Raw genomic sequence first — 24177 nt, forward strand, 5'->3', positions numbered from 1 at the left:
ATGAGTTTCCTCATCCAAAAAAGTTTGGTTTAAAGCTATGACAGCTCTTACAATGAAATTCTGCTTTTTTTTTTCTTGCTCTCTTTTTCTTGTTTGAAATTTTCATGGAAAATTTGCATTAATTTTCATCCTATTTTCTACAAACTTTTTGAAACCTCATCACATATGTGTAGATCTTAAATAAAATGTTTGGATTTTTCATTTTAGAGATGAGTAAGTCAAGTGTCAGGGTATTTAAGACTTGATTATGATTACATTAAATGTATATTCCTCATTAATCATTTTACATCTACACTACAGGGATTTAGCAACTATTTTTTGGAAAGCTAACTACAATAGAAAGGAGCAGCTCTCTGAGAATATGGACTATCTGAAAACACTAATCAAATCTTATTTAAATCTGTAGCTGGTAGTATGTTTAGACTGGTATTTTGATCATCATCATCATCAAAGAATAAAGATTTATTAAAATTGTTTTGGATATTTCATAGAATGTCTTATTTCAGAAAATACACTTCAGGGATTTTCTTCTAAAGGCAAACAAATCTGAAAGAATACAAAATGATTTTATGTAACAAGAAAGACAATGAGACCCATCTGTCCTTATGAGTGCCTATTCCAATTACATGAAATCCTGTGAGCCTGGGAACAGGGTATGGATTCTATCCACTCTTTGGTGTCATTCCATTTTAGAAAAGGTAACTTACTTGAATTCCTGATTGAAAAAGGCAATGACAGCTCCTCAGAAGTGGGAAATTCCAAATAGGATTCATATTCCATTGAATGATGTTTTTCTCTGAGCAACAGAGAATCTGCTTTTTGTAAGATTTGCCTGAATTTTATCTTCTTTAATCAAATGTGTCCAAGCATATGGTAAAATTAAATAATAATATGGTGAAAAGGTGAAATTGGCAAAATCCAGAAATATGTACTATGATGTTTAATTAACCAGGACTAGAAATAACAAAATGAGCATACAAAATAAAAACATGGAATATAAAATGGTAGCTTACTATGTTTAGTGTGAGAATATTTGAATGATGACAACCAAAAAGGTATATGCATACATTTAACAGTAAACAATATCTCTAATCTATATGAAAGGAAAGGAAATGCTATGAGCTGATGCAATAACAAAAATAAAAACAAAAACAAAAAAAGAAAAAGAAAAGCCCACCTTGCTTGCCTAGGTGTGAGTTCTAGTCTGTTTCTAGGTCACGTGAATTTTAATTTGCATGAAAAGCATTATTTTTAATCATTTATGTCTAATTTGCACATGTGTAGTGTTGAGGTAATCCAGGCTTCAAAATGGATTGTGTAACGGTCATACTATGTGTAAGAATTGAGAAAAAAGCCTCTTTGAATTATTTGAGGATTGAGGCTAAGAAATTACCATATGTGTTTTTCTTTTTCTTCTTCCCTACCTTTGACCAGAGAGACAGGAGAAAATGGAGGGCAAACAGTGATAACTGTGGGAAATCATACCCATCTGAATTATTTTCTCGACTCCTCTGAAGTTGTTTATCCATTGTCACCTGTTACAAATGTGATACTTCACACAGAACACTGAGTTTTTCTTATTTAAATGTTCCCTTCAATAGATGGAAACTATTTGAGGGCCAAGACTTTGGATCAGATGTGCTTTTTTTTTTTTTTTTTTGTATCCCTCCTACACTCATAGCAGGGTGAGAGATCCCAGCAGCTAGCCCTTTGTGTACCGTCAGTGAAAGTAAAACTGAGTGATACAGAGCGAACAATCTCTCCCCTTTTGTTTGCACACAAAATTTGGAAACAATTTCTTATGTATCAGCTAACATTAAGTAAATAGTAACAATCCAGGAATATTTTACATTCTGTGAATTTAAAAACTAAATAATTTGATGCTGATGACCCTCGTCTAGAAGCAGAAAACTAAATCATGAATTGTCTGGGTTGGTATCCAAAGAAAAGTTTACCTAACCTCCCTCCACAAACCAAATAATCTTTAGGTCCCAGGAGATCAATTTTGAAAGCAGTAAACCTATCATTGTTGAAAGGGACTATCAGCAGATACCGTGGCTCATTTTTTCATGGCAAAATTGAAGACAAGTCTTCAGCTCCCTTCTTGACCATCAGCATGGAACTGAACAATTAAACTGTCAGAAAAAAGATCTGCTCTATTCTAAGTTAGGATTTCATGCATTATTTTACTTTACTTCTGGCTACTTTTAGGAATTTTTTTAAGGGCAAGAAATATGTACCTTGGGAACCAAACTCAAACTGCAAACTCAGCTTCCAATTCCCTCAATGAGCCTGGGGTTTAGCTTGAGTGACAGTGGAATCCCCAGCCAGCCAATTAGAGTGTGGTTGAATTGGAAGAAGGCTGAGAGATGCAAGAAACAGTCATGCTACAATGTATGGGTGGGTGGGGAGTGTTGGGAAGTGCAGTGTGGCTGGCAGAAGTGATTAGGCTTGATTTAAATTGAGTTTCCTAACACTGGTACTAGAGCAACGAGCAGCCAGATTTACATGAAATGGATGGACTTTTTTTCTGATCAGTAGTTGCCACAAAGGCAGAGTCAGAAATGAGCATGATGCAAACCATTGTGAAGGGCTCATTAGCTACATTTCACTTTCATGACATTATAAATGGCATCCCACATAGCTTTTGCCTGGGTTTCTTGCAACCTGAAATCAGTGCTTCCGTGAGTGGTAAATTTGCCTTTTTATAATCTGTCTGAAATAAAGAGTTTATTTTTAAGCCAGTTAATACTTATGAGAATATGTGCAGTTTTTAATAACTAAATATCAGTATTAAAACTACGATGCTGTATTTTTTAATCAAGTTCATTGTTTTCATGGCTTTTCTCCTACTACAGTTTATAAAATAAGATATGAATAATATGAGGAAATTCTGTCCTTGGGTAAATATAAAGAAAACTATTTTTGTCATGTTTCTATATTCTGAATACTGAGTTGCCAACTATGTGGGCAGAGACTGGGTTTTTGTTCATTAAGTAGTTCATATTCCTGTCTTACTGTCTTACAAAGCATGTTCGCCCCTGTGCTTTCTGTAAGTAGCCCTTTAAGGCTTCATGTGGGAAGTGTGACTTTTCTTTTCTCAAACATTTGTCTGATAGGTCTCCCAGTAACAAATCCAACTGTTTTTGACTCATCTAACAAAGATGCTATTTTCCCCCTGGAAATTACTCTTTATTGTTCTCTTTAGTGATCTCAGTGGCAGTCTGCTGTATCAATAGGAGTTGTGATAGTTAAATTGGAAAGTGTTGCACCCAACTAATTTACGTTAGTTTATATAGAGCAGTTGTATTGTAGTTACTATATTTGAGAAGGTGAACTTTTTATTTTTTAAACTCCTTTAATATGTCTTATTATCAAGTTCTAAAACAATTCCCTTAACAAACGAGTGATTTTTGTAGTCAAGAAACTGATGTTAACCAACTGTTAGTTTTTCTTTGGTGAAAAGGCATAAAATTGCCTTTTCCCTCAACCATGATTAGTACGGTAACATGGTAGATTTTCCATAAATCTGTGTTGCCAATGGCTGAGAGATAAGGTGAAGATGTTACAACTGTTGGGCCATTTTTTTTCTGTGCATCAATGGAACACATTGTACAGAAGCTCAAGCAACAGAAGCAAAATGTATAACAAAATTTAAAAATATGACATTGCTGTAGTTTGGATGATTGTGTCCCTTCAAATTTTGTGTTGAAATTTAATCTCCCATTACAGAAGTATAAAGAGGTGGGGCCTTTGGGCGATGATTAAGTCACAAGGGCTCTGCCTGCATTAGTAGGATGAATGCCTTTATAAAAGAGGATTCAGAGAGCTGCCTGGCCCTTTTATCACTTCTTCCATGTGCAGACACAGTGTTCATTCCTTCTGAGTTTTCCACAATATGAAGATGCCTCAAGAAGGGCCATCTACGGAACAGGTCTTCACCAGATGCTAAATTTGCTGGCACCGTGATCTTGGACTTTCCAGTCTCCAGAATTGTGAGAAACCAATTTCTGTTGTTTATGTATTACCCAGTCTAAGGGATCTTGTTATAGCCGCAGGAAAGGACCAAGATAGGCATGTGCCATTTCTGTTGTTTAATCAATTATGTATTACTAGTATTTACTAAGGCTATTCTAATTGATGCCCAAATAACACATGCATATGTAAATAACATTTGGTATATATGTGTGTGTGTGTGTATGTTTGTGTATAGATAGGTAAATAGAGATATTTTGAGTTTGGAGTTATGGAATAAATAACATTACACATTTTGGCAACTATCAGATTCTAGTTGGATATACAAAATTAATTAGCTTAAAGGTATACCTTAGTGTCTTGTTTCCTGGGCTTTTAATTTATGCACTTTAATCAATAATTTGTTTATATTGACCAAAATTTGATGCTGGAAATCCTCATTTAAATGAATACTGCTGTTTATGCTTTGAGCATATGTATCTTTTTTTCTTTCTTGTTCAACCTTCAAATACATGCTTACCCATTTATTCTACACTTAACGCAATACAATTAATAACATCGATTTGGGAAGCCAACTTAATTCAAATCCTAGCTCTGCATCTTATTTCTGTGTGTGTGTCTGTGTTTTGGTAAGTTAAGGCCGTTTTGCCTAACTTTATACCTCATCTAAAAAAGAGACTAATAGGAAGACTCTTTGGGGTTACTACGAAGATTAAATGACATAATATGAAGAAATAACAATGTTGTTAACACTCTAATAGTACTTAATACATATTAACTACCATGAATTGAGGCCTCAATTTTATTTAAAAGATGTGTATTTATTAGAAACGCAGAGTTACGGAGATGCATAGGCAGAGAGAAAGATGGGGGGTGTGTTCCATTCATTGGTTCACTCCCTAAATGGTCACAATGGCCAGAGCTGGGCCGATCCAAAGCTAGGTAAGCCAGGAGCTTCTTCTGGGTCTCCCACTTGTGTGCAGATCGTATCAGAGAGCTGGATCAGAAGTGGAGCAGCTGGGACTCGAACTTGTGCCCATATGGGATGCTCGCACTGCAGGTGGCAGCTTTACCCACTAGGCCACAGTGCCGGCCCATAGGCCTGAAACTTAAGTGTAGCACATCTTAACAACCCAAAAATATATGTATGAAGTTATAGTGAAAAAGATTCCTAATATATTTTTTTTTTATTTTTTGACCGGCAGAGTGGACAGTGAGAGAGAGAGAGACAGAGAGAAAGGTCTTCCTTTTTGCCGTTGGTTCACTCTCCAATGGCCGCCGCGGCCGGTGCGCTGCAGCCGGCACACCGCGCTGATCCGATGGCAGGAGCCAGGTACTTATCCTGGTCTCCCATGGGGTGCAGGGCCCAAGAACTTGGACCATCCTCCACTGCACTCCCTGGCCACAGCAGAGAGGGGCAACCGGGACAGAATCTGGCGCCCCGACCGGGACTAGAACCCGGTGTGCCGGCGCCGCAAGGCGGAGGATTAGCCTAGTGAGCCGCGGCGCCGGCCAAGATTCCTAATATTTAAAAGTAGAGCTGAGCATTAAATTATTAACAGAATCCAATAAGAATTAAATTAACTACACTTGCTTAAGAATCATATTTGATATTGGCGGCCAGCACTGTGGCGTAGCAGGTAAAGCTACCTCCTGCAGTGCCAGCATCCCATATAGGTGCTAGTTCAAGACCTGGCTGCTCCACTTCCAATCCAGCTCTCTGCTATGGCCTAGGAAAGCAGTGGAAGATGGTCCAAGTGCTTGGGCCCCTGCACCCATGTGGGAGAACCAGAAGAAGCTCCTAGCTCCTGGCCTTGGATTGGCCTAGCTCTTGCCATTGTGGCCATTTGGGGAATGAACCAATGGATGGAAGATTTCTCTCTCTCTCTGCCCATGGCTCTTTGTAACTCTGCTTTTCAAATAAATAAATAAATCTTATAAAAAGAATTATATTTGATATCCAATATGATTTCCAGATGATTCAGAAATTCCATACCTAGTTATTTAACTGAGAATGAAAAGTGAGTATACATAAAGACTTGTATCCTGCTGTTCATAGAAGCTTTATCCCTATCTGGTTTTCCAAAACCAGGAAGCACCTCAAATGTCCATCAAAAGATGAATGAATAAAGAAATCATGGTATATCTGTATAATGGAATACTATTAGCAAAACCTAAGAACTACAAACAACATGTGATAACATGGATGAAAAAAAAGTCTCAGTGAATGAAAAAATCCAGCTGTAAAATAATGTACATTTTATATTCCATTTAAATGAAATTCTAGACATCTGTAATGGTAAATGATCTAGTGATAAATGCTTCACGGTTCCAGTTTCCAGACTAGATCCTGCAAGAGAAAACAAACATGTTAAGATACTGGAAAGGAACGGAATATAATACATCAATATGATTTAACAAAAGGAAATGAGAAAGAGAAGAGTCAAATAAATAGAATAGAAAATAATAGAATTGATCAAGCAAAAGATGATCCTTTGAAATATGATAATATGCTTGCAAGATTGATTAAGATAACAAATGAATTATACACATATTAGGAATGAAAAAGAGATACTATTATAGATTCTACAGGCATTTAGAAGAGCATAAGAGGATACTGTGAGCAGACTCATAGAATGGCAGATGTCCTAAACAGCACTCTAGTCTCAGAATCGGCCCTTAAGGCATTTGGATCTGGCTAAGAAGCCCATGAGAGTTTCTCAGGCATGGAAAGCCAAGACACTCTGGCAAAAAATGACCTACATGAAAGATCTCTGTGAGATCCCAGTGGAAAGAATGGGCCATCAAAGAAGGAGGTACCTTTCTCTGAAGGGAGGAGAGAACTTCCACTTTGACTACGGCCTTGTCTAAATAAGGTCAGGCTGAAGCCAAGAACCCAGAATTCCAACCTGGTGTCCCAAATGGGTGGCAGAGGCCCAAGCACTTGGGCCATCTGCTGCTGTTTTCTCAGGTGCATTAACAGGAAGCTGGATTGAAAGAGGAGCTGTTGGAATTCCAGCCAGTCCTCCGATATGAGATGCTGGCATTAGAAGTGTCAGCATAACCCTCTACACCACAATGCCAGTTCCCATTCTTGAACTTTTTAAACCCAGGACACTTTTACAGTCTTTGAGAACATTAAAATGCTTTTCTTTATGTGGGTTTTATCTGTTGATACATACAGTGTTAGTATCTGAAACTGAGATTTTTATGTTGCCAAGAACTGTGAAGTCTCTAAATTTTACACTACTTGCAAGCTAACAAGTTAGTCTGCAACAGTTTAATTAATGTTTGTAGGAGAGATGAGATGTCTAGGACACAAACAGAGGGCATTGTATTTCATAGCGACCACAGTAGCCAGAGTATCAGCAGTTTCTTATGCCGGTTGTCTGTACCCCTAATGCTCCAGGGTGATGACAGCCAGGTGACAGCAGTACACAGTGAGTTTTGTTACAGGAGAAGAAATCTGGGCTTAAGAGCCTGATTTCTTTTAAAAGATTTATTTATTTATTTATTTGAAAGTCAGAGATAGGAGAGAGAGACAGAGAGAGGGAGGAGAGAGAGAGGGGAGGAGAGAGAGAGAGAGGTCTTCCATCCACTGGTTTACTCCCCAATTAGCTGCAACAGCCGGAGTTGCGCTGATCTGAAGCCAGAAGCCAGGAGCCAGGAGCTTCTTCCAGGTCTCCCACATGGGTGCAAGGGCCCAAGCACTTGGGCCATCTTCTACTGCTTTCCCAGGCCATAGCAGAGAGCTGGATCGAAGGAGGAGCAGCCGGGACTAGAACCGGCGCCCAGAAATGCCAGTGCTTCAGGCCAGGATGTTAACCTGCTGTGCCTCAGCATCAATCCAGAGCCTGATTGTTTTATAAGAGGCAGTAAGCATACCTGCTGTTTGCTCTGGAGGGAGACACTACTTCTATATTCTTAGGTTATGCACTCAGTACCTCCATCTGCAACAAAGTGCTGAAACAGGAGACACGGTGTATCTTCCTACCCATTCCATGGTAACACAAGTAACATATGTTATGAAGAATAACTGTTTCCAAAACAAAATAACATTAGTGGGGAAAGTAGCATTGCCTACTGATTTTGCAAGTCTGATTAGTATCTGGCTTAATAAAAGAAGCTTGTCTACACCTACATTCATTTTTGTTTGTTATTTTTATATAGCTTTTGGAAACTGTACACTCATGTAGAGAATGAAAATGAAAAAGTCATATAATAACGTGATAATGATGACCATGATGGTGATGATGATGACAGTGATGGTTACTGTTGTTTGCATTCCACTGGTCCTCTAAAAAAGTTTCAGGCACCCAAAGGTGGCCAAACTACACTCTGAGAACTGTTTCTGTGTATCAATATGATAAATAAAATAGAGCAGGAACTAAGTACATGATTGGATCTCAAAGAGCAAAAAAAAATCTTAAAATTATACATCCTTGTGATTGAATTTTATATTAAGTTTGGAAGGAGATATAAATTGGGGCTGGTACTGTGGTGTAGCTGGTAAGGCCACTGCCTGTACTGCTAGCATCCCATATGGATGCCAGTTCAAGTCCCGGCTGCTCCACTTCCAGTCCAGCTCTCTGCTATGGCCTGGGAAAGCAGTAGAAGATGGCCCAAGGCCTTGGACCCCTGCACCCACGTGGGAGACCTGGAGGAAGCTCCTGGCTCCTGATTTTGTATTGGCCCAACTCTGGCTATTGTAGTCATTTGGGGAATGAATCAGGGATAGAAGACCTCTCTCTCTCTCTTTGTCTCTGCCTCTGCCTCTCTATAACTCTGCCTTTCAAATAAATAAATCTTTTAAGAGAGAGAGAGAGAGAGAGAGAGAGAGAGAGAGAGAGAGAGAGAAACTAGTAAATTATGATGGGAACAGGAATGGTTAGAGATTGAGAGGAAGTTATGAGAGGGGTCCGTTCTGGGTTGCTTGCTACATTTTAATTCTTACTCTGGTATTTTCATGAATGTGCTCACTGTGTGAACAGTTAAAGAATGGAAATATGCACAGTAAGAGATTTAGCAGCTTTCTGTATTAGTAAGTGTTATGTGTTGTGTTGTGTTTCCCAAAAAAGAAATGATTAAGTCCTAACTTCTAGTACCTCAGAATGTGACTTTCTTTGGCATGGGGTCATTGTAGATGTACTCGGTTAAGAAGGTTCTGGAGGAATCTGAGTGCTTTTCTTATAAGAACGAAATTTGGACTGGGACAATAGGGAGAATTCCATGTAACAAAAAAAGACAAATATTGGAATTATACACGTATAAGCCAGTGGAAGCCAAAGGTTGCTGACAAAGCACCATACACAAGAGACAAGGAAGGGTTCCCGCACAGATTTAAAAGGCAACATGGCCTTATTGATATTTGTATTTTGAATTTCTACCCTCCATAACTATGAGAGAACAAATTTCTGAATTTAAGCCATTCAGTTGGTGGTACTTTATTATGGAAGTCCTAGGAAAGCAATACAACAAGTAACTGGAAGAAACCTAGATACCTAATAGCAGATGGTTAATTAAATAAGATATAATACTGCAAGAAAATAATATAAACTCTCCTGAAACTTGAGGTAGTTCTATATACGCTGATTTGAAAAACAAGTCAAATATGTTAATCAGAAGAGCAAATTACAGGAAATATGTATTATATGGTTACATTTATATAAAGGAAACTCCTATACGTAATGTGTGTATGTGTCTATGTATAAAGAAAAAACATATTTCTGTGAAATGAATAACCAGAAATGGGGGAAATTAATTTTCCTTTAACCTTGTTTGCTTTAATTTCTTTTATAATATTGTGTAGACTTTTTATAATTGGAAAATGCAAGTGTTTTACTTTACTCTCCAAATCTGTTCAATGAATTCTCTTGGCCTGTAAGATTAAGGCCAACATCCTTGTCCAAGGTCTGCCTTGGATATGGTTTCTCTAATTTCTCCATGCTTGGCATTGCCTGTTTTTGTCCCTCTTCTTTTTTCTTCTAGCAAAATGGTTTTTTTGTTCTCCCTACTGGATTTCAAACTTCACATAGGCAGGCATTCTGTCTATAATCATTTGGTTTATTTACACCTCCTAAAATAGTTGCTGAAACATGGAAGATACTCAAACATTTGTCGCGTGAGCAACTAAATTAATTAACTGCCAATGCTTAGTAAGTCAGGACTTTCTTCCAAATATAACAGTTTCTACTTTTCTCCCCAAACTGTCTCTTTTACTTCTTATAGGGCTTCCCTTAGATATCACTTATGCTGGGAATATTTGCTGACATTGCCAACTTGGCCAGGTCTGTCTGATTTTATACTCAGGAGACACCTTCTATTTCTCCTGCTTTACATTCAGCATTATGGTAAACTTGTAATTACAACTATGACCCCCAAACACACACCACCAACTCTCTCTCTCTCTCTCTCTCTCTCACTCACACTCTCACACTCTCTCTCTCACACACACACACACACACCCCAATCCTTCCTGCTTACTCTCTTCCCTCACTGTACTCTTTCTTGCATCCTTTCTTAACCATAGCTGAAACCTATTTCTATTTAAACCTATTTCTATTCTAAATCTATTTATATTATACTGATGTAACTATACTACCACTCACATCCCTACTTATCCAGCTTCAATTCCAAGGTCCTTCATTATAACAAGTCCCTGACCATCATAACTTATTTGCCTCGCACCTTGCACTTTTCTGGTAAAATGTTATATCCTATAGACAGTCATTTTAATCTCATTCACATTATGTTTTTAAAACTATATTCTTCTTGCAGTGAGTCCTCCTTTACCCTGAATCGTCGGTATTTCTTCCTTAATGATCATTCTGTTGACACACCAATATATTCTTGTGTCTCCATATTAAAAAATATCCTCTGCCGGCGCTGCGGCTCACTAGGCTAATCCTCCACCTAGCAGTGCCAGCACACTGGGTTCTAGTCCCGGTCGGGGCGCCAGATTCTGTCCCGGTTGCCCCTCTTCCAGGCCAGCTCTCTGCTATGGCCCGGGAGTGCAGTGGAGGATGGCCCAAGTGCTTGGGCCCTGCTCCCCATGGGAGACCAGGAGAAGTACCTGGCTCCTGGCTTTGGATCAGCGCAGTGCGCCGGCCGCGTCGGCCATTGGAGGGTGAACCAACGGCAAAGGAAGACCTTTCTCTCTGTCTCTCTCTCTCTCACTGTCCACTCTGCCTGTCAAAAAAAAAAAAAAAATCCTCACCCCAACAGCTCCTCCTTTCTCTCCACTAAACTCTCGTTTTATCACTTTATAGAAAATTTTACTGAAATAGCCATTTGTAGTCACTGTTCCAGTGTCCTCACTTTCCATTCTTTCCCAAATCCTTTCCAAGTTTTTTCTCCTTCTTCTACTTCACTGAAATCCTCTATCTACAGGGTCAGCAACAATTTCTATGTTTGTGGTCTTCACATAACAACATTTCACCTCAGTGTTATCTCTCTTCCATTTCTGAAACACAGTTTTTCCTTTTGACTTCCAAATGACTTTCTTCCCACCTAATAAGCAGTTTCTTTGACTCTTCTGGCCTTTAAATATTGGGTTTGTTGTGTCTTTGCTTGATCTTGACCCCTATTCCCGTGCTTATCTTCACTCTTTTTAGATAATCTGACTCAGTCTCAAGTCTCTAAATATTATTTATACCAAATTCATGTCTAAAATTCTTTCTTATCCCTGAGAGAAAATTCCTATATGAAACTGACTGTGTCATATTACTGATTTTAAGATTTTCACTTTGACTTTCAAGAACTCATAACTTTAGTATGTTCTTGATTACTGAAAAATAGCCCAAGATCAACCAGCAGTGAGCACAGTCTTCTGATCATTCAGCCAGAGGCACAAACTCCACCCAGTTGCTCAAGTGACAACACTTGGAAATTATTGTTCATGCTTTTTGTTTCCACAAGTAAGAATATTCTATTAATTCTACCTCCAAAATACAGCCTCAACTTCTTTAATTTTCACCATCTTCCCCTGTGTTCCTATATATTACGATCTCTAACATGGACTATTACAGTAATCTGTTTTATTCTTGATCTGGTAAAAAAAAAAGCCATGCCATTTACTACATAATGCCCAAATCACTCTTCTGCAAATACATATTTTATGATTATGTCACATCACAGAAATCAACTGTAAGATAGTGCTCCTGAGATTTCTGATTTCTTCTGGTGTCGTCTTTGTCACTCTGTGCTTGACTGCCTGTTTTATTTTGTTTTTCCATCAGAAATCGGCTTACCCTGATATTCCCAGAGGAAAAAAAGTCATGGATGATTTGCTGGAAACCATTCATAGCTTAGCAAATTAAGCCATTCCTTCTGTCAGCCTGACTTCCAAATTCATATGGAAAAGATCCTGACTGATGTGAGTTGGGTCGGAATCTGATCCAGCGCCAATTATCTTCTCCATCCAGGGCACACTAGAAAAAAAATCTGCGTGAGATTTTTACTTTCCTGATTTCCTATATTTACCTCCATGAAATAGTGTTCTGGTATAAGGAGAAAGGATGAAAATGTTAGAGATTTGAAATAATAGCTGTCTCTATTTTTATAAACCTGCCTATTCCTTGTACATATTTTCCTGTTTCCAAAAACAATATTGCTTCTTGAGGTTAATATTTTATACAGAAGTATTATTTCTCTGTTTATGGAGGCCATCTATTCAGCTTTTGAAAAGGTTGGGTGAAGAAAAATTATGTCTGCTTTAGTTGCTCAAAGACATAACTGAGTAAGACAACTTTCAACTTCAACACCAAACAGAATGGATTTCTTGACATCAGAGAAGAACTGCAGCTTTCGATATTTACACCTATTCTGAAATAGCCTTTCAGAGAATTGCTATTTTTACTTTTTTAAAAGTGCATCGCATTCAAGAGTTCCACTAGTCCCAGTGCATGTTGCTACAGGGGACATACATCTCTGAGTAAACAGTGAATTAATTAGCGACTCTGAGCTTCCACTCTAAGCCACCTTGGTCTCAGGGATGTAATGTCCTCTCTACTCCCAGATCCATGGTGGGCACTCCTGCTGATCAAAGTTGTTTCAGAGCCGGTTTTCCTTCTCCATGGTGATAATGATCTTAGGGGGGTCTGACAAGCATAATCACAAAGTGACCTAACCTTTGAAACTTAAAAGAAATGTAACAGGTTTTGCCTTCTTATCCTCATTTGGCAGAAGGACCTGAATGCCAAGCACCTAATTACCAACAGAATCTTTGCTTTTCACTATTTGGCTCCTGAAGTCCCTTCAGCCCTAATTCTTATCTCAGTCTACCTCAGTAGAAAGGTCATAGCAGGTGCAAGCATTACTATCTTGAGGCAAAGAAGATTCAAGACAACAATTCCCAAGGTTATATTCATTCAGCTCTGATTACGTGGCACTAAGTTTTGATGCTTTCTTATCTCTGTAATATGTTTCAATCAGGGAGATCAAAATGACCAGAGAGAAATAAAATATTCACTTTAGACTCTGCCTTCAAGAAATAAAATATTCACTTTAGACTCTGCCTTCAAAACTAAACTATTTACTGCACATGAACAAATTAAGCCTTGTGTTTTCTCTCATTTTTAGAGATGATGGCCATCTTCCTGTGGTTGTTTGTAATGGGTTTTCTGCACAGATATGAACGAATCACTGCTACTGAAATTTCCTCACCTAAAATAATACACCTGGGAGGTGAAAAGCAAATTGGTTATCAATTTTTGAATGATAGTGAAGTGCCAAGATTACTTTCTTTAGAAGTTTCAGAGACTTTTCCAATAATGGGGAATTCTTTTGAATACCTGACCTGAATGTCTAATGGTCCATAGGTTATAAACAAAATCTTCTGTGTGTCAAGGTAACCTGTATTTGGTGGGGCAGGAAAAAGATCAACACATTGAGAAGGCTCCCGCTTCCTCAATAACAGTGATTCTTAGAGCTCATAATTTTGAAATACAAACCAAACTCTTTTGGTTCCTATTTTATAATTCTATGAATAGGTGGGCTAGAAGCAAGGAAATGATTTTGTGCTTCTTAAGGGTTAATCTTGCTAATAGAACTTTGCTCAGAGGCTTGTTTGGATGAACCCAGTAGCTATCTTCACTTGTCTCACGTTCAGCACCACTGCCCTTCACCCCAACCTCCTTTTAGGTGCATCCTGATTATGATTCCTATTATTGTAGCTCTTAACCTAGTAATGCATATAAATCACCCATGCAGTTTTCAAATTCATGAGAGTCTGCGTTAAACACAGAGAATTCTGATTATATAGTTCTTGGATCGGTAGATCTGCATACAAACAACACAAAGATGCTCTGAGAGTAGTACTGATAGGCAGCCAGTAGGTTCTAAGATATGTCCCCACATGATATGCCTAAGTGAGGTTCTTTGTAAGTTTCTGACTTGGTAACTACTCAAAACAATAGAAGTTTAGTTTTAAAAATTCACTCCAATTGGTTGGAATTCTACCCTTAAACTAGGGACCAGTTCTTAGAGCTCTGGTATCAGCTTCTAAGATTTCATGACCGGCAAATCTATCAATCCTGATGATCCAGTGCTGTTTCCTCCATTGATATTGCCACCAATTTTAAAAAAAAAAAAGCACAGTTTCATTTGCAATCCTCCAATAGAGTTCTTCCCTAGAGAATCATTCTTTGATTTTGCATTTTGCTGTTTCTTCCCCTATCATACCAGGCTTGGAATTCCTATTGAACTAATAAGTAAATCTTTCCTCTAGGATATATCTGTCCTTGTGGGTATGTCTAGTTTGTTCTTACTCTTCTCAGTCTAATTACAGTTAATTAGACCATAACCAGCAATTCCTAGAAATACTTTGTCATTTTCCTGCCCCAGACCACAGAGGACAAAATTTTCAGAGCTTATAATGTGCTAGCAGAGGCCACTGTAATCATGGAGGTATAGTACCAGGATTAAGAAGAGAGGTTGTTGACAACCAAGGCACGTGGGAGTCTGTGAGAGTGACTCTGATACTGGGAGGAGACCAAAAGTGGTCATGAAAGCTAGGAGGAATTGGTACCTGGAGTCCTTAGGACATCAGGCAGGCAGCTTTCAACTCCTGCTCAGCCTAAGACTCCCTGGTATAAGGAAGCACCAAGTCTGAAAGGTACCAGAACAGTAGTTTACAAGCTGTGGTGTTTGTAAAATAGCCTAGACAAATGCAGATTCATGAGGACTCTACCCAGGTCTTCAACAGTTCTCTGATTAGGACCAAGAAGTCACAGTTTTGGGAAATAAGACTACATGATTTTAATACAGCTGGTCAAGAAGCATGCCTTGAGGAACTGTGACCATATTCATTTATAATATATCTCAAAATGTGAAGCATCATATAGGAGGCAAACTGTCCCTAATGTCAGGAGAGGAGGATATGAGCCTTTGGAAACTAGGCCTGCAGAACCTGACAAAAACTGTGTCAAATTGGGTACAAGGAGTCCTAAAAGTGCTAAATTTATCCATTTAATGCATCTTTCCTATGATTCTCCCTAGGTAATTGTTATGGGTTTCCCTCAAAGCCTTTGTTTTGTAACTCTGGTGTTAAAGGTTTTTGAATTTGTTTACAAGAGAAGCACTAAACTAAATGTCCTCAAGTGACCAGGCTGTCACTAATTAGTTCTTGGAGCCTATCCTGATCTGAGTCCACTCAGCCTCAGGGCCATAAATCCTTCCACACCTAGTGAGGCAGCAGAGTGAGTCCTTGATTCCAGAGCGGACAGGTAGTCTTCAGGCAGCCAGTTCCCCAACAACGGAGTAGGAATTAGAGCAAGGCAGGGTTACTGTGATCTTCAGCAATGTTCTTTTATATTGAGGGGAATCCCTGAGTGCCCATAGGAGAAAAAGCCTAAATAAATGCAATTAAAAACAAAACAAAACAGAACAAACCATGAGCCCAGGGTTCTTCACTGTTCTCAAATAATGAATTTCTTTTTCTGTGCTGGCTCAGGCGCTCTGCCAACCTCAGTCATAATTGCATCCGTAAGGAGCCACTCAGGCATCATGATGCCATGTTCACTAACATGGATCCTCTGCGCTGCCTTTGGCAGGTTAAATAGTGAAATGAAACCAAGACAAATTGCATGAACTGTATCTTCATCCTCACCCATATTTAAATGTAGATGAAAAATTGTCCTCTGGCCTCACTCAACAGACATTCTAATCTTAGATAACTTAGTGAGCCCATATGCACGTACCTCATTGTGAGTACAGTCACTTCATTGCCTTAGCTCAAAATGTTTGTTAGTGAGAAACAAGGAAATACACTTCCCTGGAGACAGTTCTTTTAGAGACACACTGCACTGGCCACCTTACTGAGCTATTAGTGGTGTTGTCATTTTCAAGCACGGTTTTCATCATGTCACTGCCATTTTCAGACTCCTGTGGGGACTCTCAAATGGCTCTCAAGTGAAATTCAATTTCCTGCTCCTGGATGGTAAGGTTCTCAACTTCTTCATTCACCTTTACCTAAAAAAGTCCCTATTTTCCACTCTGCCATGTTCACAGCCCTCTATAGTCCAAACCTAATTATTTTTGAGAGTTCATGACTTAGGCTTGCCTCTGAGTTTTCTTACTTGCTCTTATTTCTCCTAGAAAACCTCACCCAGGTTTCATTTTGGTATGCCAGTCAAAACTTTCTTCATATTTTTAAATTTTTTAAATGCCTTTAAAACATCTTTCACTTATAAATATAGTATTCCTCCAATTGCAGTAATTGTCAGCTTCTATGGCACATAAGAATTACCTGGGGAACACCATGACCACATCCTGGACAAGTTACATAAGAGTCTCAGGCTGGCATCCAGGTGGCAATACTCATTAATCCTCACCAGATGATTCCATTGTACTATAAATATTGACAGCAGCCGTCTCAATTGTTTCTCAAATATTTTTTTTAATGGAAACGTACTTCATTTTTAAAATTTCTTTATTTAATAAATGTGAATTTACAAAGTGCAACTTTTGCATTGTTGTGGCTTTTCCCCTCCTCAACCTCCCTGCCACCCGCAGCCCCCCATCTCCCACTCCCTCTCCCATCCTACTCTTCATCAAGTTTCATTTTCAATTATCTTTATATACAGAAGATAAACTTAGTATATACTAAGCAAAGATTGCAACACACTGCACCCACACAACCTCACAAAATATAGAGTACTGTTCAACTAGTATGTTATCATTAACTCTCATAGTAAAACACATTAAGGACAGAGATCCTACGTGGGGAGCATGTGCACAGTGACTCCTATTGTGGATTTAACAAATGACACTCTTGTTTATGGCGTCAGTAATCACCCGAGGCTTTTGTCATGAGTTACCAAGGCTATGGAAGCCTTTTGAGTTCGCCAACTCCAATCTTATTTAGACAAGGTCATAGTCAAAGTGGAAGTTCTCTCCTCCCTTCAGAGAAAGGTACCTCCTTCTTTGATGGCCTGTTCTTTCAGCTGGGATCTCACTCACAGAGATCTTTCATTAAGGTTTGTTTTGTATCTTTTTTTTTTTTTTGCCAGAGTGTCTTGGCTTTCCATACCTAAAATACTCTCATGGGGTTTTTGGCCAGATAGGAATGCCCACAGGGCTGATTCTGAGGCCAGAGTGCTGTTTAGTACATCTGCCATTCTATGAGTCTGCTGAGTATCTCACTTCCCATGTTGGATCACTCTCTCCTTTTTAATTCTATCAGATAGTATTTGCAGACACTAATCTTGTTTATGTGACCCTTTGACTCCTAATCCTACCACTTTGATCAATTTTGAACTGAAACTGATCAGTTTGACTAGTTAGATGGCATTGAATTAGAATCCCCTGGCACGTTTCTAACTCTACCGTTAGGAGCAAGTCTGATTGAGCATGTTCCAAACTGTACATCTCCTCCCTCTCTTATTCCCACTCTTATATTTAACAGGGATCACTTTTCAGTTAAATTTAAACACCTAAGAATAATTCTGTGTTAATTAAAGAGTTCAACCAATAATATTAAGTAGAACAAAAAAATACTAAAAGGGATAAAGTATTAAGTTGTTCTTCGACAGTCCGGACAAGGGCTGATCAAGTCACTGTTTCTCATAGTGTCCATTTCACTACAACAGGTTTCCTTTTTGGTGCTCGGTTAGTTGTCACCGATCAGGGAGAACATATGATATTTGTCCCTTTGGGACTGGCTTATTTCACTCAACGTGATGTTTTCCAGATTCCTCCATTTTGTTGCAAATGACCAGATTTCATTGTTTTTTTAATGTTACATAGTATTCTATAGTGTACATGCCCCATAATTTCTTTATCCAGTCTACTGTTGATGGGCATTTGGGTTGGTTCCAGGTCTTAGCTATTGTGAACTGAGCTGCTATAAATACTTAGGTGCAGACAGCTTTTTTGTTTGCCAATTTAATTTCCTTTGGGTAAATTCCAAGGAGTGGGGTGGCTAGGTTGTATTGTAGGGTTATATTCAGGTTTCTGAGGAATCTCCAGACTGACTTCCAAGTGGCTTAACCAGTTTGCATTCCCACCAACAGTGGGTTAGTGTCCCTTTTTCCCCACATCCTCGCCAGCATCTGTTGTTGGTAGATTTCTGTATGTGAGCCATTCTCACCGGGGTGAGGTGAAACCTCATTGTGGTTTTGATTTGCATTTCCCTGATTGCTAGTGATCCTGAACATTTTTTCATGTGTCTGTTGGCCATTTGGATTTCCTCTTTTGAAAAATGTCTATTGAGGTCCTTGGCCCATCTCTTAAGTGGGTTGTTTGTTTTGAAGTTGTGGAGTTTCTTGATCTCTTTGTAGATTCTGGTTATTAACCCTTTATCTGTTGCATAGTTTGCAAATATTTTTTCCCATTCTGTCGGTTGCCTCTGCACCTTCCTGACTGTTTCTTTTGCCATACAGAAACTTCTCAATTTGATGCAATCCCAGTAGTTGATTTTGGCTTTGACCGCTGTGCCTCCGGGGTCTTTTCCAAGAAGTCTGCCTGTGCCAATATCTTGCAGGGTTTCTCCAATGTACTCTAATAATTTGATGGTGTCGGGTCATAGATTTAAGTCTTTAATCCATGTTGAGTGGATTTTTGTGTAAGGTGAAAGGTAGGGGTCTTGCTTCATGCTTCGACATGTCGAAATCCAGTTTTCCCAGCACCGTTTATTGAACAGACTGTCATTGCTGTGGGAATTGGTTTTGGATCCTTAATCAAATATAAGTTGGCTATAGATGTTTGCATTGATTTCTGGTGTTTCAATTCTGCTCCATTGGTCTATCCATCTGTTTCTGCACCAGTGCCATGCTGTTTTGATTACAACTGCCCTGTAGTATGTCCTGAAATCTAGTATTGTGATGCCTCCGGCTTTGTTTTTGTTGTACAAGATTGCTTTAGCTATTAGAGGTCTCTTGTGCCTCCATATGAATTTCAGCATCATTTTTTCCAGATCTAAAAGAATGTCTTTGGTATTTTGATTGGTATCACACTGACTCCATAAATTGATTTTGGGAGAATGGACATTTTGATGATATGGATTCTTCCAATCCATGAGCATGGAAGCTTTTTTCCATTTTTTGGTATCCTCTTCTATTTCTTTCTTTAGGATTTTGTAATTCTCATCGTAGAGATCTTTGACAGCCTTTGTTAAGTTTATTCCAAGGTATTTTATTGTTTTTGTAGCTATTGTGAATGGGATTGATGTTAGAAGTTTTTTCTCAACCGTGGCATTGCGTGTGTAAACAAAGGCTATTGATTTTTATGCATTGATTTTATATCCTGCTACTTTGCCAAACTCTTCTATGAGTTCCCATAGTCTCTTAGTAGAGTTCTTTGGATCCCTTAAGTAAAGAATCATCTTTCTTCCCAATTTGTATCCCTTTAATTTCTTTTTCTTGCCTAATGGCTCTGGCTAAAACTTCTAGAACTATATTGAATAGTAGTGGTAAAAGTGGGCATCCTTGTCTGGTACCAGATCTCAGTGGAAATGCTTCCAATTTTTCTGCATTCAATAGGATACTGGCTGTGGGTTTTTCATAAATTGCATTGATTGTATTGAGGAATGTTCCTTCTATACTCAATTTGCTTAGAGTTTTGATCATGAAAGGGTGTTGTATTTTATCGAATGCTTTCTCTGCATCTATTGAGATAATCATATGGCTTTTCTTCTGCAGTCTGTTAATGTGGTGTATCACATTAATTGATTTGGAAATGTTGAACCATCCCTGCATACCAGGGATAAATCCCACTTGGTCTGGGTGGATGATCTTTCTGATGTGTTGTTGCAATCTATTGGTGAAAATTTTATTGAGGATTTTTGTGTCTATTTTCATCAGGGATATTGGTCTGTAATTTTCTGTCAATGCTGCATCTTTTTCAGGCTTAGGGATTAAGGTGGTGCTGGCTTCATAGAAAGAATTTGGGAGGATTCCCTCTTTTTCGATTGTTCTGAATAGTTTGAGAAGAATTGGAGTTAGTTCTTCTTTAAATGTCTGGTAGAATTCAGCAGTGAATCCATCAGGTCCTGGGCTTTTCTTTGTTGGGAGGGATTTTATTACTGATTCAATTTCTGTCTCAGTTATGGGTCTGTTTAGGTTTTCGATGTCTTCCTGGTTCAATTTAGGTAGGTTGCATGTGTCCAGGAATCTATCCATTTCTGATAGATTTCCCTGTTTGCTGGATTACAACCCTTTGTAGTAATTTATGATGACTCTTTTTATTTCTGTGGTGTGTGTTGTTACATTCCCTTTTTTTCTGATTTTATTGATTTGGGTCTTCTCTCTTCTTTTTTTAGTTAGTTGGTCCAAAGGGGTGTCAATATTGTTTATTTTTTCAAAAAAACAGCTCTTCGTTTGGCTGATCTTTTGTAACTTTTTTTGGATTCAATCCTATTGATTTCTTCTCTGATTTTAATTATTTCACTTCTACTAGTTTGGGTGTGGTTTGCTGCAGTTTTTCTAGATCCTTGAGGTGAATTGAAAGCTCATTTATTTGGTGCCTTTTCAATTTCTTGATGTAGGTACCTATTGCTATAACCTTTCCTCTCAGCACTGCTTTGGCTGTATCTGTAAGTTTTGATATGTTGTGCAGTCCTCATTTACTTCCAGAAAGTTTTTGTTTCTCTTCTGATTTCTTCTATGACCCAGTGTTCATTCAGGAGCATGTTGTTCAGTCTCCATGTGTTTGCATACTTTCTAGGGTTTCCTGAGTTGCTGTTTTCCATGCTTCATTCCACTGTGGTATGAGAAGCTGCATGGTAAGATTCTAATTCTTTTAAATTTGCTGAGACTTGCTTTATGGCCTAGTATGTGGTCAATCCTAGAGTAGGTTCCATGTACTGCTGAGAAGAATGTAAAGTCTTTAGATGTAGGATTGAAAGTTCTGCAAATATCTGTTAGATCCATTTGGGCTATAGTGTCAATTAAATCTGCTGTTTCCTTGTTTATCTTCTGTCCAGTTGATCTGTCTATTTCTGACAGTGGAGTATTGAAGTCCCCCAATACTATTGTATTGGAGTCTAAGTCTCCCTTTAAGTCCCTTAACATATCTTTTAAATAAACTGGTGCCCTGTAATTAGGTGCATATACATTGACAATAGTTACATCTTCCTGTTGAATTGATCCCTTAATCGTTATATAGTACCCCTCTTTGTCTCTCTTAACAGTTTTTGTGTTAAAGTTTATATTGTCTGATATTAAATTTCTACACCTGTTCTTTTTTATTTCTGTTGGCATGGAATATCTTTTTACAGCCTTTCACTTTCAGTCTGTATGCATCTTTGTTGGAAAGATGTGTTTCTTGAAAGCAGCAAATAGAGGGGTTTTGTTCCTTAATCTATTCACCCAGTCTGTGTCTTTTAACTGGAGAGTTGAGGCCATTAACATTCAATGTGACTATTGATAAATAGAAACTTTACCCTGCCATTTTCCCAAAGATATTTCTAATATATGCTTTGAACTTCCTGTGATCTTTTACTGGGAGGTATTCTTCCTTTACCTTCTTTCATATTGATGACCGTGTTTCTGTGTTTCTCTGTGTAACAAATGTTTAAGTATCTTTTGCAGGGCTGGACAAGTGGCGACAAATTCTTTCAATGTCTGTTTGCTATGAAAGGTCTTTATTTCACCTTCATTTACAAATGAGAGCTTTGCAGGATATAATATTCTGGGCTGGCACTTTTTCTCTCTTAGTACCTGGGCTCTATCTCCCCATTCCCTCCTAGCCTGTAGGGTTTCTGATGAGAAGTCAGCTGTGAGTCTAATTGGAGATCCTCTGAGAGTAATCTGACATTTCTCTCTTCCATATTTTAGAATCTTTTCTTTATGTTTCACTGCAGTGAGTTTGATTATGTGTCGTAGTGAGGATCTCTTTTGGTCATGTTTACTGGGGGTTCTATGAGCTTCCTGTACTTGGATGTCTCTCCTTCTCCAAACCTGGGAAGTTTTCTGCTAGTATTTCACTAAAAAGGCCTTCTAATCCATTCTCTCTCTCCGTGCCTTCAGGAACTCCTAGAACCCAAATGTTGTTTTTTTTAATAGTATCCTGTAGATTCCCAAGAATATTTTTTAGATTTCTAATTTCCTCTTCTTTTCTTTGGTTTGACTGTATCCTTTCCTGTACTTTGTCTTTTAAGTCCGGTGTTCTCTCTTCTATCTCACCGATTCTGTTTTTAAGGCTCTCAAATGCGTTTGTCATTTGATCTATTGAGCTCTTCATTTCATTTTGATTTCTTTTCAATATCACAATTTCATGTTCTACTAGATTGCTCATTTCATTTTGATTCCTCCTTAAGATTTCATTTTCAGGAGAGAGATTTTCTATCCTGTCCAGTAAGGATTTCTGTAGTTCATGAATTTGTTTTTGAGAACTTCTAAACGTTCTTATCATAAATTTTTTGAAATCTGTATCTTGCATTTCTTCTATCGCATCATCTTCATAATCTTGTACTGGAGTGTCATGTTCACTTGAGGGCATCTTAATGTCTTCCTTGTTCTTGTTTCCTTGGTTTCTGTGTTTGTTGCTTGGCATTGTGGAGCTATTCTTTGGTTTCTTTTTTTTTTTTTTTTCCTCACTGTGGTGGCTTTTCTCATTATACTATGACTCTAGATTAAGTGGACTGTCTGCTTTTGGTGAATCTCTAGAGGCTTGTGATGGGTGTGGCCAGAGATCTCTGTTCAGTTCTTCAGGGTTAAGGGTGTGCCACAGGTGACACACCCAGGTTTGGTGTGGTAAATCTTCTCTCTCTTGCTTTATTTATTTATTTTTATTCAGAAGGGAAGTAATTCTGCACTTATGAGCTATTCTCCTTGAAGGCAATCAGTGCCTGAGTGCTAGCCCCTGTGTGTATAGTATTCGTCTGCTTTGTCCCAAGTACCACACAAAGGATCTGTGCAGTTCTCAGTGTAAGCTCAGATTCCCCTGCAATCTCCCACTGGGTTGCCAAGGTTACCGAGTTTGTGGTGTCTCCTGAGTACTCATGTCTCAGGCACTCTGGGAGTTCTCCCACACACCCTTGGTTGTTTTTTTTTTTTTTCACAGTTCCAGTTCATAAGCTCCACACATTCACTAGGTCTTAACCTCCTGTTATTTTTCCCCACCAGAGTTAGGTTTTTCTGCTTGGCTGAGGGCAGGCGCAGCCCTGAGCTGGCACAGCTTTTACATATGTCCAAAATGGCGCCTGCTCTTTGTCTTGCTCGCCTTTGTAAGGTGAGTGGAGAGAGAGAATCGTGTCCGTACCAGTCCCTTTTATTTTTTTTTTCTCTCCTCTAGTTAGCCTGGTGAACTTTCCCCCACAGGGCTTCAAACCTCGTTCCCTCTAGGCTCTTCCTGCAGTTTTTCCACCGGTGTCTCTGGCTACTGCAGTTTTGCCTCACCTCCCTTTCCAGTGCTGGTGTGTAGACTTGGCATCTGGGGTCTCAAGCTGTGGGCGCCCATGCCCACCACGTAGTTCCACTGTGTCCCACTAATTCCAGAAGAGTTTTCTCTGCAGTTTTTTCCCTAACTCTTCCCTGAAACTACAGTATCTACACTTTTATTAAACTATCTTTTCCAGGACTATCAGTGTGCTCCCTCCCTATTCTGCCATCTTGGAGCCACTCTCTCAAGGAGTTTTATAGTCTCAGGTCTTACATGTAAGCCTTTAATCCATTGTGGATTGAATATTGTATATGATGTAAGATGGGGTCCAATTTAATTCTTTTCCATATAGATATCCAATTTTTCCAATACCACTATTTAAGA

General features: G+C 38.7%; 1 protein-coding gene across 1 annotated transcript in view; it reads left to right on the forward strand.

Moving 5' to 3' along the window:
• The first annotated feature begins 3784 nt into the window (after positions 1-3784).
• LOC100347182 (melanoma-associated antigen B18) overlaps positions 3785-24177 on the forward strand; it is a 199259-nt gene continuing 178866 nt past the window's right edge. Inside the window, exon 1 of the mRNA XM_051827661.2 lies at positions 3785-3995. The gene's annotated coding sequence lies outside the window, so the exon portion shown is untranslated. The remainder of the gene's footprint in view (positions 3996-24177) is intronic.

This window comes from Oryctolagus cuniculus, chromosome X (genome assembly GCF_964237555.1).
Source record: "Oryctolagus cuniculus chromosome X, mOryCun1.1, whole genome shotgun sequence".
NCBI classification, from domain to species: Eukaryota; Metazoa; Chordata; class Mammalia; order Lagomorpha; family Leporidae; genus Oryctolagus; species Oryctolagus cuniculus.